Source organism: Tachypleus tridentatus, chromosome 1 (assembly GCF_004210375.1).
Source record: "Tachypleus tridentatus isolate NWPU-2018 chromosome 1, ASM421037v1, whole genome shotgun sequence".
Classification (NCBI taxonomy): Eukaryota; Metazoa; Arthropoda; class Merostomata; order Xiphosura; family Limulidae; genus Tachypleus; species Tachypleus tridentatus.
In genome coordinates this window covers 164,771,321-164,797,969 of record NC_134825.1, presented here as the reverse complement: position 1 = coordinate 164,797,969, position 26,649 = coordinate 164,771,321, and positions in this window count along the sequence as shown.

Sequence of the window (26,649 nt, the reverse complement as noted above, 5' to 3'; positions counted from 1 at the left end):
AGCTTTAATGTGGATTACAAAATGAACCCTAAGTTTTGGAGGCGACGGCGGAAGTAGGACCCACATTGCGGTGGGGATACACCATTAACCACTCTAACAAAAAGAAGTAAAATAATGGAATAAAATAAAATAAAGTAATACCGATAGAAATAAAAATAGAAAATAACAGAAATAGAAATTAGGAGAGCGATATTTGGCTGTTCAAGCCCACAACGTCCCACATCTATATCGCCCTTCACTGCCTGCAGACAGTTGTGGAAAGGTGACTGTTCTTCAAAGTGAAGAGGAAGAAGAAGAAAAAAAAATTAAATTAAAAAATAGATAAAAATTAAAGAACAATATAGTGCTACCATCTGTGGATACGTAAGTTAAATAAACTATATATATTTAGGAAGTAATTAGAATCATTGCGAATGCTTCAAATAAAAAGCAAATGTTAAATATTTATGTATATTAACAACCACAGCCTCTCTATTTGTCTAAAACTCTCCTTTTCTTCCATTAGGATCGCTTGGTTTGTTTTGAATTTCGCGCAAAGCTACACGAGGACTATCCGCGCTAGCCGTCCCTAACTTTGAAGTGTAGTAAGACTAAAGGGAATGAAGCTAATCTTTACCACCCACTCCTTACTCTTTTACCAACGAATAGAGGGATTGACCGTCACATTATAACACTTTCAAGGCTAAAAGTTCAAGCATGTTTGGTGTGACGGGGATTCGAATTCGCGACCCTCGGATTATGAGTCTCCATTAGGAGGTTGTCTTGATTTATAGAGTGGACGCCATTCTGTTGGTTAGCGTGTCGGGATTGAGTGAATCTAGCGATTAGTAGCTTTCGTTCGTTTGCAGTGAAAACGCACTCCGCACTACTGAGCCGCGGATGCTCTATAAGGACGACATTCAAATCCGCTATTCATTCAGACAAGAACAACACAAAAGTTGGCAGTGGATTACGTCGATTAACCGTTTTTCTTCTGAACAATCATATCAAAATCATGGATTGTTGGCTCATATAAGCAGTAAGAAATTCTGGGGGAAATGTTCGAAAACAAATAAATACATTAATGTGAATCATTATTATTTTTTTGCTTAAAAATCTATGAAATTGTAATATCTTTCATAAATAAAACTTGGTACGGTTGATTTCAAAGATGGTAATCTAAGTATTTCATATCAACAATTAATTTGATGAAAATTTTAATGTTGATTTTTGTTTGAGAAGTTTGTACCTAATCCACAATATTGTGCCATATTAGGTTACTGGTTCAGTGCTCTTAAGTTCAAATCTATATATTTTTTCTGCATTACGGGTTTTCTTAAATAAGGCGTGCGACTCGTAATCTGAGGGTGGCGGGTTCGCATCCCGGTCGCGCCAAACATGCTCGCCCTTTCAGCCGTGGGGGCGTTATAATGACTGTCAATCCCACTATTCGTTGGTAAAAGAGTAGCCCAAGAGTTGGCGGTGGGTGATGATGACTAGTTGCCTTCCCTCTGGTCTTACACTGCTAAATTAGGGACGGCTAGCACAGATAGCCCTCGAGTAGCTTTGTGCGAAATTCAAAAAACAAACAAAACAATTCTTAAATAATTTCGGAGGCTTATCCATTTCTGCTTAAATACCCTTTCATATGTTTCGTTATCATCAAACCGTATAATGTCATGTTGTTTCTATGATGGCTAAGATAATTTCCATGTCTAGCAGACATAAGAACACCCAGTATGTCACATTTTAATTAATCTGGATTCACACCACACTAGACAATTCTGATTTTATAAATAGCTTAGTAGAAGTTATATCATCGCAGACTGTGCATGTAACGTTCGCAAAAGAACTGCAGATGCGAGTGTCTAATCGAAACTAGAGCCGTAAGCTGTTCAAATTAGGAACTTTAGGTAGATTTTTCCACAGAGAAAATCTTGGGTGATTGGAAAAGAGGGGATACACATCCAGATTTCTAGAAAATTAAAGAACTGAGGTAGATTTTCTTTCAGTAACTTCACTACTTTAGTTTTAAACTTCTCACGTTAGGTGTTCCTTGTCGTTGTGGTGCATATGTTACCTTTATTTTGTTTCGACTTAGAGCAAAGTCACTTCAGAATATCTTCTGTGGCCACTGCGAGGAATCGAACCCTAAATTTTAGCATTGTATATCTCTATACTTACCACCGTGCCACCGGGAGAAATATGTTAACAGCCTCGGTTACAAAAATTTTACCATTAGAGTATCTGTATGTACTTATTTTTTACACATAGAAAATATATATTGCACATTGTAAGATTAAATAACCTATATACAATGAAGTTCTCATAAATAGAAAATTCACATTGATTAATTAGTTTGAGCTGAGAAGTATAATTTGACTGCTGTATGTTTATAGTGTCATGTAGCCTCAAGTGGCACAGCGATACGTCTGTGGACTTACAAAGCTAGAAACCGGTTTTGGATACTCCAGTGGTAGTAGGCAGAGCATATACAGTGCATCATATAGATTTGTGCTGAACTACAAACAAACTTAATACAGTGTAACGTAACGCTTACCTAGAGATTTTTTATGATTTTTATATGTATAGGTTGTTATTTTTTACACTAAAAAATAACTAGAGGTCAATATCTGGACTTGTCAGACTGGCCTGATGAAGATGAATTTGATTTAACGTCAGTCGTACCTTTGAGTCTCTTGTAGATTATGCATGTCAGACGTTCACGCTTTCAATAATTGAATGCAGTTCTTGTAACTAAACAATTATGTAGCGACTAAACGTCATTAATTATGTCATGTGAGACTGTTATTAGATTATTGTAATGTTAGTATTTTAAACTGAAAAAAATACCACTGAAATACTACAAGACATCCAGTGTCAATCGCTTACGATAAGTACGTGACTTAAGCCTAACGGGTTAATAAGCAGACATCTTATTAACATTGAAGAACGAACGCGTTAGGGTAATTTACAGCCACATCAAATTATTGGTGATTTATACACCTCGGCCTGATTTCACTTAGGAAAGTATATTTCTCAGAACAAAATTAGCTATTGTACACTTTTATATATTAAATATTTTTGTCCCTTTAACACACTTTTTTCATTAAAAAACACATTAAATCAAATAATGAAAATGGAATAACTCAACCTCTATACTGACTAAACTTAATTTACTGTGATCATTCCTATTTAGTGGGAATGATCAAAACGTTCTAAAAATATTCTTTCTCGACGTAAAAGCTGTAACTTGTAATAAAACAATATTTAATATGCATGTAAACTCAGTACGAAACTATTCACCTTCAAACTATTTACGTAAGTCACACGTCAAACGCCGTTGCTCTATTTTCATTAAAAGAAATGTTTTATGCTTTAACAATAATACATATTGTTAGAATCATAGCAACACAATAATACTTTGAATCAATGTCATAATATTATTCACAAACCTACTGTATGGTGAATTAATCAGGATTAGAAAATCTCATAAGACTCGTTTCTATTTGTTCTTTCGACTAACGTGACTTGCGAGACTGCCGTTTTACAGACGATTAATCTTTGAAATTATGGCTGTTTTATAAACGGACATTTCATTTAAAAACACTACAAATTTCAACACTAAATCTGCTTAAATATTTAGACATACGTACAGTATATAAATGACATTATACGTTTTAAAAGTAGGGCTGATAATATTTTAGTTAAGTTTGTTAGTGACGTCCACATAATTCTCATTAAGATTTTTTTTATATAATTCCTTCGTTGTTTGTTAAATATTACTGAACAATTGAATCTTAAACAGTTTCCTCTTGTGTATATATATATATATATATTTCGTTTGGATTGATGTGTTGTTGGTCGCGTTAGAAACATTTCGCAGAACTTGCTTTGAAAATTGAATTTCACACACACACACACACACACACAAAAGATTATGCTAGTACCCACCTTTATTTTATCTTTTTTTTTTGTTAAAAAATACGATGACAGAGAAATCAAAGAGACGAACTAAGGCTTTAAGCGTTAAACAGTTTTATGTATTCAATGGTTCTAGTACACTCTGCAATTAAAATTCATAGACTTTAAAAACCTTCTCGTGGGAAGCAGTGGAATAGCCAGTAATGATGCAACTCGTCAAAATCTATGGCTGTAATTTCCTTTCGCTTTCCTGAAATACTCCACAGCAAATCCACAATACGAATAACTGGAAAGCATTTTGAGCCAAAAACGTGGCGAAAATACTGTTATTGACACATAAATAATTATTCTTTGACATTACACAAAATTATACGATTATTCTAGAGTCTCGCATCATTCCTGTCTACTACAGGATATTAAAAAGAAGAAAATAGGACAAAATTAGAAACGTTATAACTAAAAAACCCAGTAAGAGCCCAATATTTCACATCACGCTATTTGCAGTCAGTTTTACTATTCTTTCTAGAAGCCACAGCTATTAAAATATGCTTTTATTCTAGATCTATATGAGATCGTGCTCAACTAACATTTATCTTTCTTTTGTCTTTTAGGGCGTATTGGCACCTGCGAGCAAACATTTCAATTCGACTCTCTATATATACATTTATATATGTGTGTGTGTGTGTGTGTATGCACACCCGCAATGTGACTTGCGTGTTATTTTATTCGTATTTGAACATTTCATGTACAAATTCAAATTCCTTTTAATAGACTGCGTCGTTTACATATTGTAAAACATCAGTTGATTATGAGCAAAATACTTACTACTTGTACATAAAAATATAACTATCTACAGGTATATGTACTTCTTGTTCATGAGTAAAGATAGATTTAGCTTTCGAAAGCGCTTGTACTGCAGATTTTCGTATGTTTATATTATATTTTGTTACCATTTTTAACCTACGTATAAAATACACATGTTCATACTAACCAAAACCGTTTAATCCGCTAACGGTGAACAAGTGAACCCCAAATAAAATTCCAGTTTCTATAATTTATCATAAAATGTTTGCATTAACTCACTTTTCCCTCACAATGGTTACAAATGAAGTTACTGTCTTGAAAGCTAATATCTTTGTTAGCGTGCTTTCTTGCTTCGGTCAAGCGTTTTTTTTTTAACAAACGTAAAATACAGTTATAAGACGTATAAATACATTCGAGGTTGTATCAAGTCGATATTGAAACTTTATAAATAGTTACATTTGTACTTTTTATTATGTTTATAAGTGACATATATATAGTGACCTGGTTTTGTTATTTTACGAAACATGACGTCATTATGTAAAGTTCAAATTATTCATATTTTGTTCTTGAAATTATATCAGAGATATAATATATCATTACATAAGTTGTAATGAGATATAATATATCATTACATAAGTTGTAACGACGTTGACGGCCCGGCATGGCCAAGCGCGTTAGGCGTGCGACTCGTAATCCGAGGGTCGCGGGTTCGCGCCCGCGTCGCGCTAAACATGCTCGCCCTCCCAGCCGTGGGGGCGTATAATGTGACGGTCAATCCCACTATTCGTTGGTAAAGAGTAGCCCAAGAGTTGGCGGTTGGTGGTGATGACTAGCTGCCTTCCCTCTAGTCTTACACTGCTAAATTAGGGACGGCTAGCACAGATAGCCCTCGAGTAGCTTTGTGCGAAATTCCAAAACAAACAAACAAACAAACGACGTTGACTCTAAAACCTTATAGGTTTTCCATAAATCTTCATAAGTTTTTGCTAATATTTGTTTGTTTGAAATTAAACACAAACCTAAAAATGGACTATCAGTGCTTTACCCACCATGGGTATAGAAACTCGGTTTCCAGCGATGTTAGTCCGCAAATAAACATCTGTGTCACTGAGAGGCAATTTATCATACAAAATAGTCCATTTTACTGTAGAGTGATTATAAATTATGCAAATTCATGCACACCAGAAATAAAACTTGAATGACCTTGATTTAACCTTTTTTATTATTATTATTATAGCACCATGTTAGCAAGGAATGGACCCCTAATATGTATAAACACCCTCTGGCAACAGAGTTTGGATATTCTATACCTAATTTACTACAATAGGGAAGAGGATGAACCACAGACCCGCCCTGTAGATATGCACTTATAAACACAGTGATAAACCAATGTGATTGTAGTTATGAGGTCTCGATATCGGCCCGAGAAGTTGTTTCTTTGTCGAATGTATTGGTTTCCTTGTACATCACACGCTTCTGTTTACGCTTTTTTTTTTCTCTCTCAGTGTTTGTTTAGAATTAAGTACAAAGCTACACAACGGCCTGTCTGTGTTCTGTCAACTACAGGTATCTAAACCCGGTTTGTGGTGTTGTAAATCTGCAGACATAGCGCTGTGCCAATATTTCATTGAAATGGGACCACGTTTTATCTTACTTAAATTGTTGAAAACCGCTGGCTGTAGGTATTTCTAGACCAACAGCAACGTGAGAGTCTAATCGATCGTTCCAGAACCAGAACATAATAAGAAAAATGCTCATTTTCGTAAATGAAATACAAATTTGAACTGAGTAAGAGTTTTCTTTTCTTTTCCATTTGGAAAAAAAAAATCCTTTCCTGATAGAAAAAAAAAAAACGAATATTATTTTCGAATTATCCATTACCGAATTATAGAGATTCTGTTATTAAAACTTAAACAACTTTTATGAAGTTTAAATTCGTAGACCTGTTTACTTTACAGAAAGGATTAAATAGATAATATTCACAATGAAAATTTTAATACGTGTATTTATACTACACGTAACAAGAGCTTATAGAAGCAAGAATATTCCTTACTAAGTGACGATTTTCGTCCTAAGAAAGTTTTCGCAGTATCTTGGAAAATGGAACACGCGAATACCTGTATAGATTCTGTTATTTATATATTTCATCCTAAATACATACATATATTTAACTGCGTGATCTCCAATGAGAATATTCCATTGTTATCTAGAAATTAAACTTTAAAGTGCTGTTCGGAGCTTACATGCAAAGTATAATTATCTCACAATAGCGTTTATATGCTTGGTGCGGCTAGAAAGAGAGAAACTTTCCTCGATAACTATGAGTATTAGTTAAAGTTTACTTTATATTTACTGTCAATCTTAGTTCCAGTTTACTTTCTATTTACTGTCAGTCTTAGTTCCAGTTTACTTTCTATTTACTGTCAGTCTTAGTTCCAGTTTACTTTCTATTTACTGTCAGTCTTAGTTCCAGTTTACTTTCTATTTACTGTCAGTCTTAGTTCCAGTTTACTTTCTATTTACTGTCAGTCTTAGTTCCGGTTTACTTTCTATTTACTGTCAGTCTTAGTTCCAGTTTACTTTCTATTTACTGTCAGTCTTAGTTCAAGTTTACTTTCTATTTACTGTCAGTCTTAGTTCCAGTTTAGTCTTAGTTCTTAGTTCCAGTTTACTTTCTATTTACTGTCAGTTTACTTTCTATTTACTGTCAGTCTTAGTTCCAGTTTACTTTCTATTTACTGTCAGTCTTAGTTCCAGTTTACTTTCTATTTACTGTCAGTCTTAGTTCCAGTTTACTTTCTATTTACTGTCAGTCTTAGTTCCAGTTTACTTTCTATTTACTGTCAGTCTTAGTTCCAGTTTACTTTCTATTTACTGTCAGTCTTAGTTCCAGTTTACTTTCTATTTACTGTCAGTCTTAGTTCCAGTTTACTTTCTATTTACTGTCAGTCTTAGTTCCAGTTTACTTTCTATTTACTGTCAGTCTTAGTTCCAGTTTACTTTCTATTTACTGTCAGTCTTAGTTCAAGTTTACTTTCTATTTACTGTCAGTCTTAGTTCCAGTTTACTTTATATTTACTGTCAGTCTTAGTTCCAGTTTACTTTCTATTTACTGTCAGTCTTAGTTCCGGTTTACTTTCTATTTACTGTCAGTCTTAGTTCCAGTTTACTTTCTATTTACTGTCAGTCTTAGTTCCAGTTTACTTTATATTTACTGTCAGTCTTAGTTCCAGTTTACTTTCTATTTACTGTCAGTCTTAGTTCCAGTTTACTTTCTATTTACTGCCAGTCTTAGTTCCAGTTTACTTTCTATTTACTGTCAGTCTTAGTTCCAGTTTACTTTCTATTTACTGTCAATCTTAGTTCAAGTTTACTTTCTATTTACTGTCAGTCTTAGTTCCAGTTTACTTTCTATTTACTGTCAGTCTTAGTTCAAGTTTACTTTCTATTTACTGTCAGTCTTAGTTCCAGTTTACTTTCTATTTACTGTCAGTCTTAGTTCCAGTTTACTTTCTATTTACTGTCAGTCTTAGTTCCAGTTTACTTTCTATTTACTGTCAGTCTTAGTTCAAGTTTACTTTCTATTTACTGTCAGTCTTAGTTCCAGTTTACTTTCTATTTACTGTCAGTCTTAGTTCCAGTTTACTTTCTATTTACTGTCAGTCTTAGTTCCAGTTTACTTTCTATTTACTGTCAGTCTTAGTTCCAGTTTACTTTCTATTTACTGTCAGTCTTAGTTCCAGTTTACTTTCTATTTACTGCCAGTCTGAGTTCAAGTTTACTTTATATTTACTGTCAGTCTTAGTTCCAGTTTACTTTCTATTTACTGTCAGTCTTAGTTCCAGTTTACTTTCTATTTACTGTCAGTCTTAGTTCCGGTTTACTTTCTATTTACTGTCAGTCTTAGTTCCAGTTTACTTTCTATTTACTGTCAGTCTTAGTTCCAGTTTACTTTCTATTTACTGTCAGTCTTAGTTCAAGTTTACTTTCTATTTACTGTCAATCTTAGTTCAAGTTTACTTTCTATTTACTGTCAGTCTTAGTTCAAGTTTACTTTCTATTTACTGTCAGTCTTAGTTCCAGTTTACTTTCTATTTACTGTCAGTCTTAGTTCCGGTTTACTTTCTATTTACTGTCAGTCTTAGTTCCAGTTTACTTTCTATTTACTGTCAGTCTTAGTTCCAGTTTACTTTCTATTTACTGTCAGTCTTAGTTCCAGTTTACTTTCTATTTACTGTCAGTCTTAGTTCCAGTTTACTTTCTATTTACTGTCAGTCTTAGTTCAGTGGATTTTAGGGAAAGGTGCTCGCGCTGCTCAACTGCGTCTTGTCTTCATTAGCGTTTAATGTTTGTAGTTTGCATCCTGGACTTCCACAAGAGTTACTCCAGATGTGAAGAAGCCCACAACCTGCAAAAACAGTAGCCACCATAGACCATTGCCTTAACGTTTGAATGCAATGCTCTTACTCATTGTGGCGTATTTATAAAAGCATAACTTTGTCACTTATATAAGAATAGTGTTGTTTTCTAATATGTTTTAATTAATTTTTTTAAAATAATTTTATTCTTAAATTTCGGGGTGACGCGAGCAAATGCCCTTTGCCCCATGCTGCTGACGTCCATGGTTTGTAATCCCGTTTCCAGTGTCTATAAAAGAGTCGTGGCGCTTGATAAATGAATAAAAGAAGCCATAACAATATTCTTAATGATAGAGTTCGTTTTATTATTTTACATTAACTTGGGTGTCTTACTTTCTTATTTTGTGTCCCAGTGGTGGGAAAAGCACAGATATCCAATTGTGTAGTTTTGTGCCTAAGTTCAAACAAACAATGATATTTTTTCTTCTTATCTGTACAGTGTTTACCAAATGGATCCTTGAATCTCCTGTTATTTGTTCACCCGAGCTGTTTACATACAAAGAAAAATTACATACTTGTAATAATGTTTCAGAAATGTGTAATGTTCTCTTAAGCAATTCGAGTACCTTGGTACACTAGAGAGCCCTTACAAGTAGGTGTTTTAAAACAAGAGTTCCAAACTAGATACGCTTTTGAAAGGCGAAACTTTCGCGAGAGATAAACCAAAACGGTTTTTTTTTTTAAAGGGATTGTATGGTTTTCAATAACAGTTTTAATGAATTTTTTTACCATGATTTATACAAGATAACATACTCAACAAGTTTTCAACGATCAGTATATGAAAACTGTGTTTGAACTTAAAACTCCTATTTGTTTTGGACGGGAGGTTACTTGAATGATATGTAGCTTTAATAAATATCAATTGCTTTTGTTTTTCTCCAAATTTTATGATCACATTAAATTTTCTGAACACTTTAACATACTTCAAGCTGTATTATGATTCATACTTGGAAATACTGGAAAGCAGTTGCTTATCAGACCCTAGCCGGTTTAGACACTTATCAACCAAGATGATAAGAAATGGTTTCCAGTATATCTTTCATATATAAGATGTAGACGGCGTATTGGTGCGGGTTTTAATATTCGTACATCTTTCTGCTGACATGAATTGAGATAATATAACATCCAATACAGTTCCTAGCCAATCATGGTATATGATTCGTTTGTTCTTCTGTTGGAGAGAATGTCTTTCTCTTTTACGTTTTTTATATGATTCAGTCCCAAGAAACCTGCAGTGTGATACAAGTTCAAAAGGAATTACTATATTTGAATGTTTTTTGAAAGCAGGTATTTCGTTTTTTTCTCAAGTATTCAATAATGTGAATTATTAAGATACTATTTTATTGAGAAATAGAGTTGTTTTTTCTAGCTTCAAAAACGAGGCTTATGATATAGGATGTCACCCAGTAGAGCTGTCATGCAAAATAAATAATGTAAAATGAGTGCTTGAGCTAACTGCAAAATTGGATAATGTCGAACAGTTCTTTTTTACTTCTGTGGTGAAAAATGGTAATAGAAGGTTTAATAAAACTAAACCAGACGAAACGATTTTAACCGTCTTGCTGCTCTGATCTGACTTCTTTTGTGTGTTTTTTCTCAAAGTGTGATATTATTGAAAATTAAGTATACAAATCAGTGTAAAATCCTGAAATAGATCGTCACCAGTGCTTAAACATGTCCTCTATCATAGCGTTTCTTTATAAAAATCGATAACTTTGTCCGCATTTTAACTCCGAAAACGTTAAAGATATAATGCTACTTTAATATAACACACTCTGACTCCGTCAAGTGTTGTTTTTAATTTAAGGTTTGCCAAATATTTTGGGAGTTTGTATATTCAAGTTATATATAAATATTGAAGAAGCAAGCTACTTTAAAGATTCATTAGTTTAAACAAAGTAAGTTTGGAGAGTTTGTTTGGTTTGTTTTCAATTTCGCGCAAAGCTACACGAAGGCTATCTGCACTAGCCGTTCCTAATTTAATAGTGTAGGACTAGAGGTAAGGTAGCTAGTCATCACCACCCATCGCCAATTCTTGAGCTACTTTTTACCATCGAATAGTGGGATTGATTGTACCATTATAACGCCCCCACAGCTGAAAGGTCAAGCATGTTTGGTGTGACGGGGATTCGAATCCGCGACCCTCGGATTACCAGACGAGTGCCTTAACAACCTAGGCGTGCTGAGCTCGCTTTGGGGAAAAATGCAAAATAAAGCACCATAGATAAATTGTTAAAATATATTTAAATTTGGATTTCTTTTAGAGAAATGTTAGAAGGAAACTCGGATCACCACATGATGAATAAAAGATATATGAATGAATTTTCTTTTGGAATTTTTAAGAAAAAACATGTTAGTGAAAATAAAAACAGAATGAAGTGAAATAAATCAGTTGCCTGTTTTAGTCTTTAATAAAAATCTTAGGACAGATAAAAACGATGCTTTAATGTTTACAGGATAAAATGGAATAGATGTGAAAGGTTTTTTTCCTGAATAAAAAGTAAATGTTAAATATTGACAAAACCCTGCACTGTATTTCGAATAATGTAACAGAATTACCACTAGTGTATTTATGATTATGATAAAGGGTGAATTATACCAAATATAATTTCAGAAGCTTTTAACAATAGATATTAAGTAATGTTCTGAAAAAGTAACTAAAATTTTTCATTATTTTATAGCATTGTTCCTCTTAAATAAACAATAGGTTTATCTATTCTTTTTCAAAGTTAGGTAACAACCGTTGCCATGGTAAAAATATCCTGTTTGATTTATTTTACAAAATTAAATATTCTCATATGCTTTATTACAAGAAAATAGTATTTTTGTAAAATATCTCTATGTAAAAATTCACATTTAAATTCCTATATATAAATGTGACATTATATAAACTCTTTTATGGCCTGGGATATTTGTGTAGCAGGATTTCCTCTTTGTCATAATTTATCAGCAGTTCATAAAGTATTAAAGTAAAATAAACTTTATGCGTGTGAAAGAATGGGCGGAATTGTAAAATGTGTCTGGCTATCGCTCAGTTGAATTCATATTTATATATTGTTGCTATTGTATGTGACCAATATTATTTTGACTTCATTTTGTACAATATTGTTCACAGTATAATTGTCCGTGTAAAAGTTTGTTTTGTTTGTTGCTGTTTTTTAATTTCGCGCAAAGCTACTCGAGGGCTATCCGCGCTAGAGGTCCCTAATTGAGCAGTATAAGACTAGAGGGAAGGCAGCTAGTCATCACCACCCACTGCTAACTCTTGGGATACTCTTTTACCAACGAATAGTGGGATTGACTGTAACATTATAACACCCCCACGGCTGAAAGGGCGAGCATGTTTGGTGCGACCGAGAGTCGAACGCCTTAATACGCTTGGCCATGCCGGGTCCCCGTGTAAAAGAGATAAAAAACAAACATTTTTTGTAAGCTGAAGTGTGGAATGGATAAAACGTTGCCTTTTGTACAAATTATTTGAACACCTAAAAGTAAGAAAATGTATTTATATTATTATAACGGAGCTGTATAATAATGGCTTTAAGCAATATAAATACACTAAAAGCGCATGATATGAGAGTATTTCTTGAAATATAGTGAAAAAGTCATTTATCTTGATAAAAGACAAAGTGTTCGTTTTCTTAACAAAAACAAAGATAAATTGCAAATATAATAAAAGTATATTTGAATGAAATTAAAACTGAATACAAACTATATAATAAACAATGACTAATCTTGTAATATAAATCATTGTTAAGTGTCCTTAAAAATACTAGTACCTTGTTTCTATGAACCACCTGAAAGGTGCATCGTGAAACATTGTTGAGTGACCTTAAGAAAATACATCTCATGTCCTGTTTCTATGAACCACCTGAAAGGTGCATCGTGAAACATTGTTGAGTGACCTTAAGAAAATACATCTCATGTCCTGTTTCTATGAACCACCTGAAAGGTGCATAGTGAAACATTGTTGAGTGACCTTAAGAAAATACATCTCATGTCCTGTTTCTATGAACCACCTGAAAGGTGCATAGTGAAACATTGTTGAGTGACCTTAAGAAAATACATCTCATGTCCTGTTTCTATGAACCACCTGAAAGGTGCATAGTGAAACATTGTTGGAAAATACATCTCATGTCCTGTTTCTATGAACCACCTGAAAGGTGCATAGTGAAACATTGTTGGGTGACCTTAAGAAAATATAACTCATGTTCTGTTTCTATGAACCACCTGAAAGTAACACATTGATTGCTGTATATATCCATCCTTAATAAGGTAATTTTTTAATCAATTTTTTTTGTTTTATTTGTTATTAAGTACAATGGTACACAATGGGCTATCTGTGATATGCCCAAAATCAGATTTTTAGTGTTATAAGCCCGAAGACCTACCTCTGAGTCACTGGAATGCATATATTTATTGTATATGTAAGTTATGGAAACTGCACTGCACTTGAACTTTGTAACGAGATGAACTTATATGAAGAGGGAATATAAACGTTAATAGTAAGGCTATGTATGATTTTTTCTCGTTTTGATAGTTGTTTCTTTGTGCAATTATCTTAAAAGCCATTAACCAACATTGTTTTTATGTTATTCTGTATTATCGTAGTTTAAAATGCCTCAAAACATAATTATACAAATGTATATATATATATTATATTAAATATATTAAATGTGTTAGTTGTTTACAGTTGTGATCAGAAATAACTGAGTTTGGGTAATTAATTTCTATCCGTTTGATCTAGTGACGTAAAGATTGATCTAACGTTGTACGACATATAATAAACTAACCTAAAACTGACAACGTAACACAGCGTTTTGGAAATACTTATTTTTTAGTATTTTACCCTTATTTGTTTGTTTGTAGTCGAGCTCAAAGCTAAAGAAAGGACAATGTGTGATCTGCTCACTTCCGGTATGGAGCATTTTACTCACATTTTTTATTAACCATGCCGGGCCTAATAATGTAATAGTAACTAACTTCCATTGTGACTATCCCGCAATGAACCATTAACAAAGCAAGAATTGGGAAACTTAACTTAAACTTAGAATTCCACGTATCTATAAATTTGTGAGGTGACGTTGGAGACCTGCAACTTATTCAGCTGACACTTCTGCTTAATAAACAAAGTCAAGGGTTCGAATATCTCTTGTTTCAAATTGTCATCTTTACAATGCAGTGCAACTTATTCAACTAACACTTCTGCTCAATAAACAAAGTCAAAGGTTCAAATCTCTCTTGTTTCAAATTGTCATCTTTGCAAGACAGCGCAACTTACTCAGCTAACGCTTCTGCTCAATAAGCAAAGTCAAAGGTTCGAATCTCTCTTGTTTCAAGTTGTCATTTATTTGCAAGACAGTGTAATGTCCGTAAATATTTCTACTAGTCATAGTACAAAACATGATATATATCTCGAGCAAATATTCTTCGAATTACAATTTGTTTTGCGAACTACTGAATTCTATAACTTGCTTCTACATGCCGAGCTGGATTTATCTACATAAATATAACGGCAATGCCTGTAATATATGTCCATGTAACTATTACGCAGGATACAGATGAATGTTCACCAAAATTGGTATGTAGGTTTACAGGTCCATGCGAAGGTACTTAATAAATGTTTGGTTTTGCGGTTTTTATGGGTCTGTTTTTTTACCACTACTTCGCTCCCTGTTAGCAGATCTTCAACCATGAACATTTGTCGGGTCCATGCAGAGGTACATGCAACTTTGCGATTTCACGTTTTGTGTTTTGCAGTTTTTGTGGCAGTTTTTTTCTAACATTACATATAAGATAAACAAGTTTTCGTATCCTATGACGACCTTTCAGTAATCTCAAACGTACGCAGCATCGCAATAAAATCCTAAAGTTTTATTTATATTAAAAACTAATGAAAAGAATGTGAAATAATCCATAGAAAGTATTTACCCAAAAAATCAATAAACCTAATTCGTCATTCAATAAACATTCAGAGCATTATTAAAACTAAACACGAGAAGGTTATTTTCTGACAAAAACCACTGATTTTACTTGTTATTCTATAGTGAAAATTATGTAACTTACCACATGCAACAAGAAATTTACAGATCTTTATAAATCCACTAGTAATACTCTTGCTTCAGGCTTTTGCATCGTGTTATTACATATAACACAAGTAACGGTCCCGAAATACCATTATACTAAAGATATACAAAGAACTCTCTTAAAGTATAATATTAAAATAACATAGTTTAGCATATTTTAGGGTAGTTATAAAAGCATTAACTATTACTTTTTAGTTTGAAAACCTGATCATGTCCAGAGAACAGCTAACGAGTTTAGTGTAGAATACAAGGTTTTAAGCAGTTCGTATATTTTTTTAGTGCTATCAACATGTATACGTAATAACATTATTTACATTTTATATTCAGTTTTTTTTTGTGTGAAACTTCAAACTTGTGTTTCTAAAACTCATTTATTTAAATTAGTTTCGTAACTATTTAACAGTGTGTAATTACGTTAACTTTTTTTAATATGCATATGTGGGTTATTATGGCCAAATATATGTAAATATGTTAGTTTATATACACATATACAACAAAATAAAACGTTCGATAAGATTTCCATATATAAAAATATCGTTAGATTATGCACAGCTTAAATTTCTAAAGCACACGATGGAAGGAACTTTTACATATAAACACAAATAGTTTATACATACATATATATATTCATATACTATTCAAAACAATTAGAGAACAATGGATAATTACAAAGCTTTAGCTAGTACTAACCCATTTGTTTTGTCAGAAAACAATCAACCCGTCGTTTTACTGTTGTGCAAATGACCTGGTCTTTCCGCCTATGTTATGAATAATAGTTTGAATATAATTCTATCTCAGTTGTCACTTTGGAATTAATCACAGAGTTTAAAGTGTTCCAATTTCTTTTTTTATAAAGCAGAGTCTCAGGGAAGAGACTTGTTTCACTCATGTGGAAAGCCATTCAACGAAAAGTATCCAGCCAATTATCAGGTTCTTTCAACCAATCTTCAAATGTCAATAGCAGAAGGACTGACTTATGTGAAAGTGTTTTCTTAAGAAAAGGGTTTAATTCAATTGTTTGAAAACGATAATTTGTTAAACAGTGGAGAAAAAATGGCATCTTGTTTAATGTGCAACATTCACATTGAAGTGTTATGAAGGATCGATACAAGTTTGGGACTGAAACTCAACCTATAATGTCAGTGACCTACAAACAACTGATGGCACCCTAACTTCTGACAAGCATAGATGGATTTTTATCCATCGTGTCAGTTTCTCAGGAACACGATTCGTTAGTTGTGGATGCATTATCCAACAAAACAATGATTGTAGACATAAAACAAATGTTGTGAAAAGACATCTTGAGTGCAAAGAGGCTGATGGAACATACGAGACTATAGTGTGATATGCACAAAATACTGGTATCAACATTCCTCACACTGTAAGGTCTCATGTAAAATGCAAAACAACAACAAAAGGCAAACAAATAATCTGGATGAATTGTTGGTTGTAATAAAGAAACAATATTCAACCATACTACTTTATAATAGTATATGATACCAACAGTTTATCGGATTCCATTTTTTTTTGTATTTGTTTTTTCTGTGATAATGTTCTGCACCATTATTGCATGTACTAAATTAAATATTAAATTATATTTATTACTTCATCATGTGTATCACCTGTCTGTTTTCATAACTATTTCCTTTACTGTATTGCTTACAATGAAATCGGCATTGTTGCCTTCTCTTAATTTTAAGTTTTGGTTTTGAAACCTCACCTGCCAAGTAATGCCCGAGTTCTGCTCCTAGGGAATAAAGGGTACCACAGAACAGTTTTCTTGGTAGTGTTACAAGCAGCAAAGTGTTTATTAAACTCTATGTATTGTCCATTTTTGTCTGCCGTCTATTAATCCACATATCTGAATGTCTTCGCTACTTAGGAATGCATACTTGGAATTCAGCTGAGGTGCTTAACGTTTGAGAACTCTTTGGGAAAGAAACACGGTCCGAACTCGTTTCTTCTCGTGTATTTGTTCTTGTGTGAAGGTATCTTCATGATTTTGTGAGTGATTGGTCACCTTTATTTGTAAGCAATGTTCCAATGCATATTGAACATCTAACTTGCTCATCTGGTTTTGCACAGAAGAGCCACAACAAGACTAGCTGTATAGAGGTTTGTAATTAATAACATTTGAAGAAAGTGCGCCCGACCTTGGGAACACCGATAAACCACATTTTAGCCTTCAATTCTTCTCTGGCTTTGCAGAGGAAAATCACATATCTGCTAAAAAGGATACACAAAAAAGGTGCTTAAATACATGCTGCTGTTTAGACAGCCTTGAAAAAAGGAAGTTAAACAAAGGTGTAATCTGAATTTATTCAGGCACTTTATTAAACAGTGTTCCAACATACCATGTGTTCAGTAATATGAAGAATGTAGTCTTATGAAACACATCTGACATTACGCACTGCTGTGTGCAATAAATGTTCCCTCAAAAATTTAAATGTGTTTATTATTTTATTCAGCTTAAATCTAATGTTCTTTCCGTTTAATACCTTCATCTTATTAGACACTTTCATTCTGCCACTTAGTCAACTTTTAACGATTAATTTTTTTTCAGAAACAGATTTGTCGTATACCATTGTCATGCTAGTACAGAGAACTGTGAAATACACTCTCTCACTGATAACAGTTTCTATGAGATGAGAAGCACACCTGATATGCTATGTTTTGTATCTGTCTGATATATTTTCTTATGAAAATACAACAACAGTTACAACCAGAACATTAGTTTATGTTCTCCTTATCGCTCCAGGATCAGCTCCAATGTTTACTGATATGTAGACTACCATACACATCACTAAACACTTGTATTAGACAACTGTAAACATCTGTAAACACTTGTTTTAGACTGCTATACACATCTGTAAACACTTGTATTAGACTACTATACACATCTGTAAACACTTGTTTTAGACTACTGCACACATCAGTAAAAGCTTGTTTTAGACTACAGTACACATCAATAAACAGTTGTATTAGGCAACTGTAAACATCTGTAAACACTTGTTTTAGACTACTGTACACATCAGTTAACACTAATAGTGTACCCATGAGTAACCACTGTATACATCTGTAACTACATGTTTTAGACTTCTGTACACATCAGTAACCAGTTGTCTTAGATTACTGTACACACCAGTAACCAGTTGTCATAGATTACTGTACACACCTGTATCTACTGTTTTAAACCAGTGTAAGTATCAGTAACCACTTGTTTTAGGTACTTTACATATTTGTAACCAATTTTTAGACCACTGTGTACATCTGTAATCATTTGCTTTAGATTACGACACACATCAGTAACCACTTGTTTTAAATTACTGTACACATCTGTAACCTCTTGTTTCAGACTACTGTACACATCTGTAACCACTTGCTTTAGACTACTGTATACAACTGTAAGCAAAATACAATGTTTATCTATCAGTTTAGTTTGAATAAAAAATATTTTGTTTCATTTCTAGATTCGGCAATGTTAAAGCAAAAAACAAGTTTAAAATCGAATTCTTACCTGCATCTAACGTCCATACAATCTTGTTGTTTTAAAAGTCATAATTAACATTGTTTGTTATTATTAACTCTATGCATTCGTCTTTATTTGTGCAGTGGGCTCAGTTTCATGAAGGAACATTGTTGGCGATAATCCCATGAGTACCAAGGTTCAAGAATGTTCGAAAAGGCTTAATATATTGTCAGATATCAATGAGCTTCAATACAATAGTACCTGCTTTGAAAGGGAATTCTATTAGAAAGTCACAGCTGGAGTTTTTATCTTTTCTCAGTAGAAACTGAACCTCTAGCTTTATTTGAAGAGATTCGATTCGAATATTAGCTTTAAAAATAAAAATATTTCGTAATAGTTCAATGGGACTAACATCTGATAATCTGAGGTAAGTTGTAATACGTGACTGAAAATTGTCTTATAAATTGCAAAGAATAAATATCAGAAACCGTTGCTAAGTCCTTAACAGCATTGTCAGAGCAGAAAGAAAAAAATATCGCTTGCAGAATTAAGGTGTCCACTCGTAGATTGAATTCAGTCTCCTAAGTTACCTTTGCAATATCTGGATGCTATTCTGTTATTTCATTGTGTGATGTGTTGTAACCAATTCCATATCAACAGAATTCAGCCCACCAACATCTCCTGCAGCTTAAATCACTCGCTTCCAATGTATAAATACATCTATTTGATGGAAAAAAGAAGCTACCTTGAGCCATCTGATTAATTAACTTGTTTCTATTATTTAATGTTTGTTGATTGTTGTTACTTTATTGTACTTTGGGTATGTTGTACTTGCTGTTGATTTTATAATGTCGTATTCTTACACAGGACATAATTATTGTACAAATACATTCGCCTCCGAGAAGAAAGTTCGAGGATTTAGTTGGCAAATTCTTAAAGTGGAACAACAAAGAAGATATGACCCAGATGATTTAACAAAGTAACTGTTGTTATTTCTTCACTTATAAGGATGAGTGTTAATAATACCTTAAGAAAGATACGTATATACATATAAGAGCATCAAACAAACTCATAATGATAGGACAGCTGAGAGTTGAGAATAACTGACAAAACTCAAACCCAGATATATTATGGACAATCTTTCTTATATAGGTTTATTTGATCTTTTGAACTGCCTAAATGATTTTTTTGACTTGAATAAGAGGAAACACCTCAGATAGCTGAGCCATTATGCAAGTACTTAACCTTAATTTGTCATCATTGTGGTTCACCTTGTGACTGGATGTGATCAGTATCTTCACTAGAACAGGATGTGATTAATATCTTCACTAGAACTGGATGTTATAAGTATCTTCACTAGAACTGGATGTAATTAATATCTTCACTAGAACTGGATGTGATAAGTATCTTCACTAGAACTGGATGTGATCAGTATCTTCACTAGAACTGGATGTGATTAATATCTTCACTAGAACTGGATGTGATTAATATTCTCACTAGAACTGGATGCGATCAGTATCCTCACTAGGACTGGATACGATAAGTATCGTCACTGGGACTGGATGTGATTAATATCCTCACTAGAACTGGATGCGATCAGTATCCTCACAAGAACTGGATGGGATCAGTATCTTCACTAGAACTGGATGCGATCAGTACCCTCACAAGGACTGGATGCGATCAGTATCCTCACTAGGAGTGGATGCGATGACCGTCACATTATAACGCCCCTACGGCTGGAAGAGCACGCATGCTTGGTGTGACGGGGATTCGAACTCGCGACCCTCGGATTACGAGTCGAACGTCTTAACACACTTGGCCATGCCGGGCCTGCTCTATTTGAAATACTTTCCTAATAACACTTGCAGTCTTGATTCAGTAATGGAATTTGCAATATTATACTTGCATTGAAGTTTCAGTTTTGTTTTTTTAATTGATTTGTACTTTCAGGATGCATGTACACGCAGTTTAGACCCTTTTTCTTTCTATATGAATACATTTGAAATGAATAGTTAAAGACGAAAGTTTTTTTTTGAATTTGTCTTAATATGAAACATGTTCACTACCATAGGATTTTCACTTGCTATTCGTGATTTCTTTTTGTTTTCTTCTTACATTTTTAACGAAGTTTTTTATTGTTGTTGTCTACAGAACGTGAAGAAACTGTATCTTTGTTGTGAAATGTATAAGCTGCACAATGTGCCCTCTGCTCTCTGCCCCCAGCAGATATGGAAAGTCGATATTCACTATTATAAGCCTTCAGACTTTTTGCTGACGTACTAGTGGGAGGGTTAAGAAATGTGTCGAAAATGGTTCTATGAAAACAGTTTTTCCAGATAATTATTTTCGTAAAAATCGCAAACAGACGTATTTAAATATTAAACGTAAGAAGTAACCAACTACCTCGAATTTTGTAAACGAACGCATCCATACAAGGTATTTTGCGCTTATACTTATGATATATGCAGTACATGATAACAGTTACCTACATTGCTTCAAGCATAACGAAAAGCTTACTGGAGATTTCCTTACATTGATGAATTGTTCATTCAGTCCATGGCATAAAAGTCTACTGGGTATTCGCAAGTGTGTTCTCTTATCTTTAAGAAGAGAGCTGTGATCAATCAAACGTGAAGGACGCGGATTCGAAAGGTGAGGAAAAATAAACAACTTTTCATTCAAAGGAAGATTTCTGTCTGTAAGCATAACGCACGTGCTAAGAAGAGCCATATAATCAACAGTTTGATATTATTGACTGTCATTTTTGTTTCTTTATATCAACAGTTCAGATGGAAAAATGGAAAAAATCGAGAACGTGTGGATGAAATAACAAAGAAATCAGTAAAAGTATATGATAAGAATATGTGATATGCCTGGACACATAAGCATATGTAGAATAATTACAGTTTTTTCCAATAAAAGAAAACGAAACAGATATTTTCTTTTTGCCATTCTCTTACGTAATTCTACATTCTCTTACGTAATTCTACATTCTCTTACGTAATTCTACATTCTCTTACGTAATTCTACATTCTCTTACGTAATTCTACATTCTCTTACGTAATTATACATTCTCTTACGTAATTCTACATTCATAAATGTTTTTTTTCTAGTTTATCTTTTGTTTCTGTAATTTTTCATAAATGTTTAATTTTTTTACAGATTTTCATCTTCGTGTGGCAATTTTCTCTGTCTATGAACCATTTTTACACAATACTTAAATGTCCACAAAAACTTTATTCACAGTTATTTAAGATAAGCAAAGACTGTTTTTGGAAAATAAAATTGTAATCACATTTGAATAATAATACAGATTTTGAAACACAGCTTATATACATTAGAAATATAAATATTGGACAAGAGAAAATCCTAAATAGCCACAGCTGTTATTAGATCTCAAATCGGTTAAGAGATGAAACTATTAGGTTGTCCAAAAATAAAGTTTACGATGACATTTAGAAGTTTGAGTAACTTATCGTTGGTTGGTTGGTTTAATCTAACGTTTGTCGTTTACAAGGTGTCTTAATTGTCTACTGTTTCAACTCTACTCAGAGTAAGTTTTGCAACCCCCAAGGCAGCATGGTCAAGAAGGACTTTCGTCTGATTTTCCTCTACAACTTCAAACTTTGACGAAAAGCTACAGAAACTGCATGGAACATCAACCAGGTATTTGGCCATGGATCTGTTACTGAACGTATAATTATGCGTTGGTTTCAAAGGTTAGATGAAAGTCTTGAAGACCACAAAGGTCCTGGAACGAAGCCATCCTTACATGAAAACACATTAAGGGAAGCAGTTGAGACAGATCCTCGTACAATAGTACGAGAGCTTTCAGTAAAGCTAGGCACAAGCAAATCAAGTATTGCCAACCACTTGAGTGCGATTATAAAGAAGATAAAGTTGGAAAAGTGTATTTTGCACGAGCTGATTGAAGATCAACAAAATCGGCGTTATGAGACCTGTCAAGGATGACGCTCCAATAATTGAATGAATTGGTAATCGAGGTTCTGCCTCATCCACCTTATTCCCCATACCTTTCCTCTACAGATTTTCATTCTTACAAGCAGTTTGAGAACTCTTTGAAAAATAAACGCTTTCAAAACCAGGCAGCAACAGAAGAATTTTTCGGGGAGTTCATTGACCACAGAAACTCTGATTTCTACAAGAAGGTCATAAACATCATCGTTACACACTGGTAAAAGTGTGTTGAATCACATGTTGCTTACTTTGATTAAAACATGTTTCACAACACTGAGTTATACTTTTACAAACTTCACAGTTTAAAATCGACATTTATTTCTGGACAACCTAATATAAGTTAAAAGTTTATATTTGAAAAAACAACAACTCGGAGTCGTTCTGTGAGCAGTTTTGTCGCAGCTGAAACCTCTGAATCAAGACAAACAGAATGTAAATAATTATTTTCTGACCAAATTGGCACTGAATTTCAAATTGAGGTTTTTACAAATTTAAATGTGTTGCATATCACGACCATAACATTTTATAACTGAAGTATAATTTCTTAAGCTTATCCGTTACATTAGGTTTATAAACATATCTTGTTTCACACATAATACGCTATCAAAGTTGTTTGTTTATTTGTGTTGGTACAAGGCTCAACAGTGGACTATCTGCGTTGAGTCTTCCAATAAGATTCAACTTCGAATGTTTAAGATTGTCTATTTTTATTTTTACTTTAGCTGCAATATTCTATATGTTGTCTGATATCAGTACAAGCGTATTAATAAATAGGGATTTTAAAATACTATAGGGATTCTATTATAACAAGTAAGAAAGGAAGAATTAATACCACAATCACATATTCATAAAATTTAACACTTTGACCGACAGACAAAAATTGTCAAAGTAGAGTTAAAAATTTTTAATTTCATTAATTTTTGTAATGGATTAATTAATTAATTGTAACTTAATTATAGAATCCCTAGTTTTTAATACTATACGTTGTTTTTTTTATACGTGTATGAAACATTTATTTTTAGAAACTGTCTCGTGTCTATTCATAGACTGGCATGGCCAGGTGGGTTAAGGCGTTCGACTCGTAATCTGACCGTCGTGGGTTCGAATCCCTGTCGCACCAAACATGCTCGCCCTTTCAGTCTTGGGGGCGTTATAATGTGACGGTCAATCCCACTATTCGTTGGTAAAAGAGTAGCCCAAGAGTCGGCGGTGGGTGGTGATGACTAGCTGCCTTCCCTCTAGTCTTACACTGCTAAATTAGGGACGGCTAGCACAGATAGCCCTCGAGTAGCTTTGTGCGAAATTCCAAAACAAACAAACAAACTATTCATAGATATGTAATACAATTCGTTGGGTTGAAAAAATATTTAAGTACTTAAATGACATGATTACTATTTATATGATAACTGTATATAGATAATTATTAGAGTATTTAAAGTGGAAATCTATAAATAACTGTTAGAGAAATCTCGTAGAAATAGTCCTAGCCATATAAACGCTAGTTCTGCTGACATTATCTGGTGGCTTGACGTGGCTGGGTGGTTAAGGCACTCGACTCCTAATCTGAGGGTTGCGGGTTCGAATTTCCGTCACACTAAACATACTTGCCCTTTCAGTCGTGGGGGCATTATAAAGTGACGGTCAATCCCACTTTTTGTTGGTAAAAGAGTAACCCAAGAGCTGGCGGTGGGTGGTGATCACAAACTGCCTTCCTTCTAGTCTTATCTGTAAAATTAGGGATAGCGCAGATAACCTTCGTGTAGTTTTGTGCAAAATTCAAACCAAAACAAACATGGTCGGATAGATAATAAACAAAAAAATTGCTGTTTTAGAATATTTTGAACTGTTAAACCGGAAACGTTAACGACTGTTTCAATGTATTATTAGTCCATATGCGCATAATATATCAAAACCAATGCTTTGAATGGTCAGTTTTTGCTTAGGAATTCGATAGGATGGTTTTTTCAGCGCGCGTATTATTTGGAATTCTGGTCTATCCCTACTCTGAATTATTACTGTGTTTAAAATACATCACATCTCACAAATAATTTACAGTTTTCATGGGAATAAAATATTTATTTAGGCTTAAGTATTCTTTACGTCCTGAAGATGATAAAATCTGAGAAAAAAATTAAGTATATTCAATAAAGAGATTGCTACGACGCCTGTTGGACAATATGAAAAATCACTTTCATTAGTTCGCCTACTGGTTAGAGGTGAATTTGCGAACTTATAACACTAATATCAGAGGCTCGATTTCCTGCTGTGGGCAGAGTGCAGATAATTACAGTTCATATTGTAACGTAACACTAGTAAATCAAAAATAAGTCTGTAAAATAATAATGAGCAGAGCACAAATAGCACATTATGTAGGTTTGTGCTTAAGTGCAAACAAAAACTGATAAGAATAAATCATGTCGATGTTATTCCGCATTTTATGGTAAATTCATAATTTAATACGTAGTTTACGTTGCTTTTACTCTTATAATTTTCAATAATAAGCATAAGGTTTTCACTGAGGATTGACTTTTTACTTTGTATTTTAAATTAACACATGATAAAGTCACCTTGCAACATCAGCCGACTCAAGATCAGGGATGAACATAATGTATTAGAACTACATTTTAACAGTGCTGTATTACACGACGCAACCAAAATTGTGTCGCTTTTTGGAAGGGTATATAACAGCCCTATCAGACGAGAAATATGAATTCATTCAAGTCACAATGACGTATTCAGATCGAGAATTTGAATCTTCTTTTAATTGCATTTAAAAAGAAGACTGCCAACTGAAATGTTCAAGAAGTTCAGGATCACAAATATCGGGTACGAAACCGTATATGTTTCCAAGCAACAGTATGCGAAATGAATTCTTTGTTTGGATTTCGCACAAAGCTACACGAGGGCTGCCTGCACTAGCCGTCCTTAATTTAGCAGATTGAGACTAGAGCGAAGACAGCTAATCAGCACTGCCAACTCTTAGACTTCTCTTTTGCTAACTAATAGTGGAACTGACCGTCATTTTATAACGCCTCAACAGCTGAAAGGACGATCGTGTTTGGTGTGACGAGGATTTGAACCCGCGACCATCATATTACAATCCGAGTGCCTTAACCACCGGGCCATACCGAGTCGCGGATAAAGGGTTCGAAATATATTTTTGTCTATAGTAGCGACGCCAATTACTAGTGTGTAAGTCATTTCCATGATATATTTTCTTCAATAGTCGTACATTACAAGCGGTTTAAAAACGGAAAGGATATTCATGCAACGTTATGCAAAGAAACATCAGTCAAGTCGCAATGCCTAAAGATAACTTTGTAATTAGATTACTGAAATGGTCGCAGGCATATCGTCGTTCTCCTATACTAATTGTATAATGAAGAGCTTGAAGGAAACAGTAGTGCGCGTTTGACATGACAGTTTTACGACGAAGCATATTGCAACGTAAATCAAACTGCAAAACTAGAATCAAGATAACCACACATTAGAATCAAGATGACCACACATAGCGACATGCACTGTAATGATGCTGTAACGTACCAAAATCAAATCAACATAATTCACTGCATCTCAGTACAACTACGTCGTTTCAAAAGTTATAAACGTTCCATCAGTGGATAAATGATAGAGAAATATATGGTATTAAAGTAGAAAAGTCTATGTTAAAAGGCAACACGTAGGTTTTTATCTCTTATTGTCTAATTAATGACGAGATTTGGATTAATGGTGTTCGTGAAGGAAAGATATCATAACAACCCATCAGTTTCATACTGTGCCATTTCGATCTCTGACACACAGGAATTGACATTTACCTATATAACATGCAAGGAGCGGTAAACATGTTCCACAACTGCACCAATGATACGGTTAAAGAAGAAGGCTCTTCTGTAGTTGACGTACTCAACTGACCAAGAATGTATTTCAACACCTCTGGGATCACACTAAACACACAAGAATCCAGGTCACATTAAAAAGAAACATCTGGTAT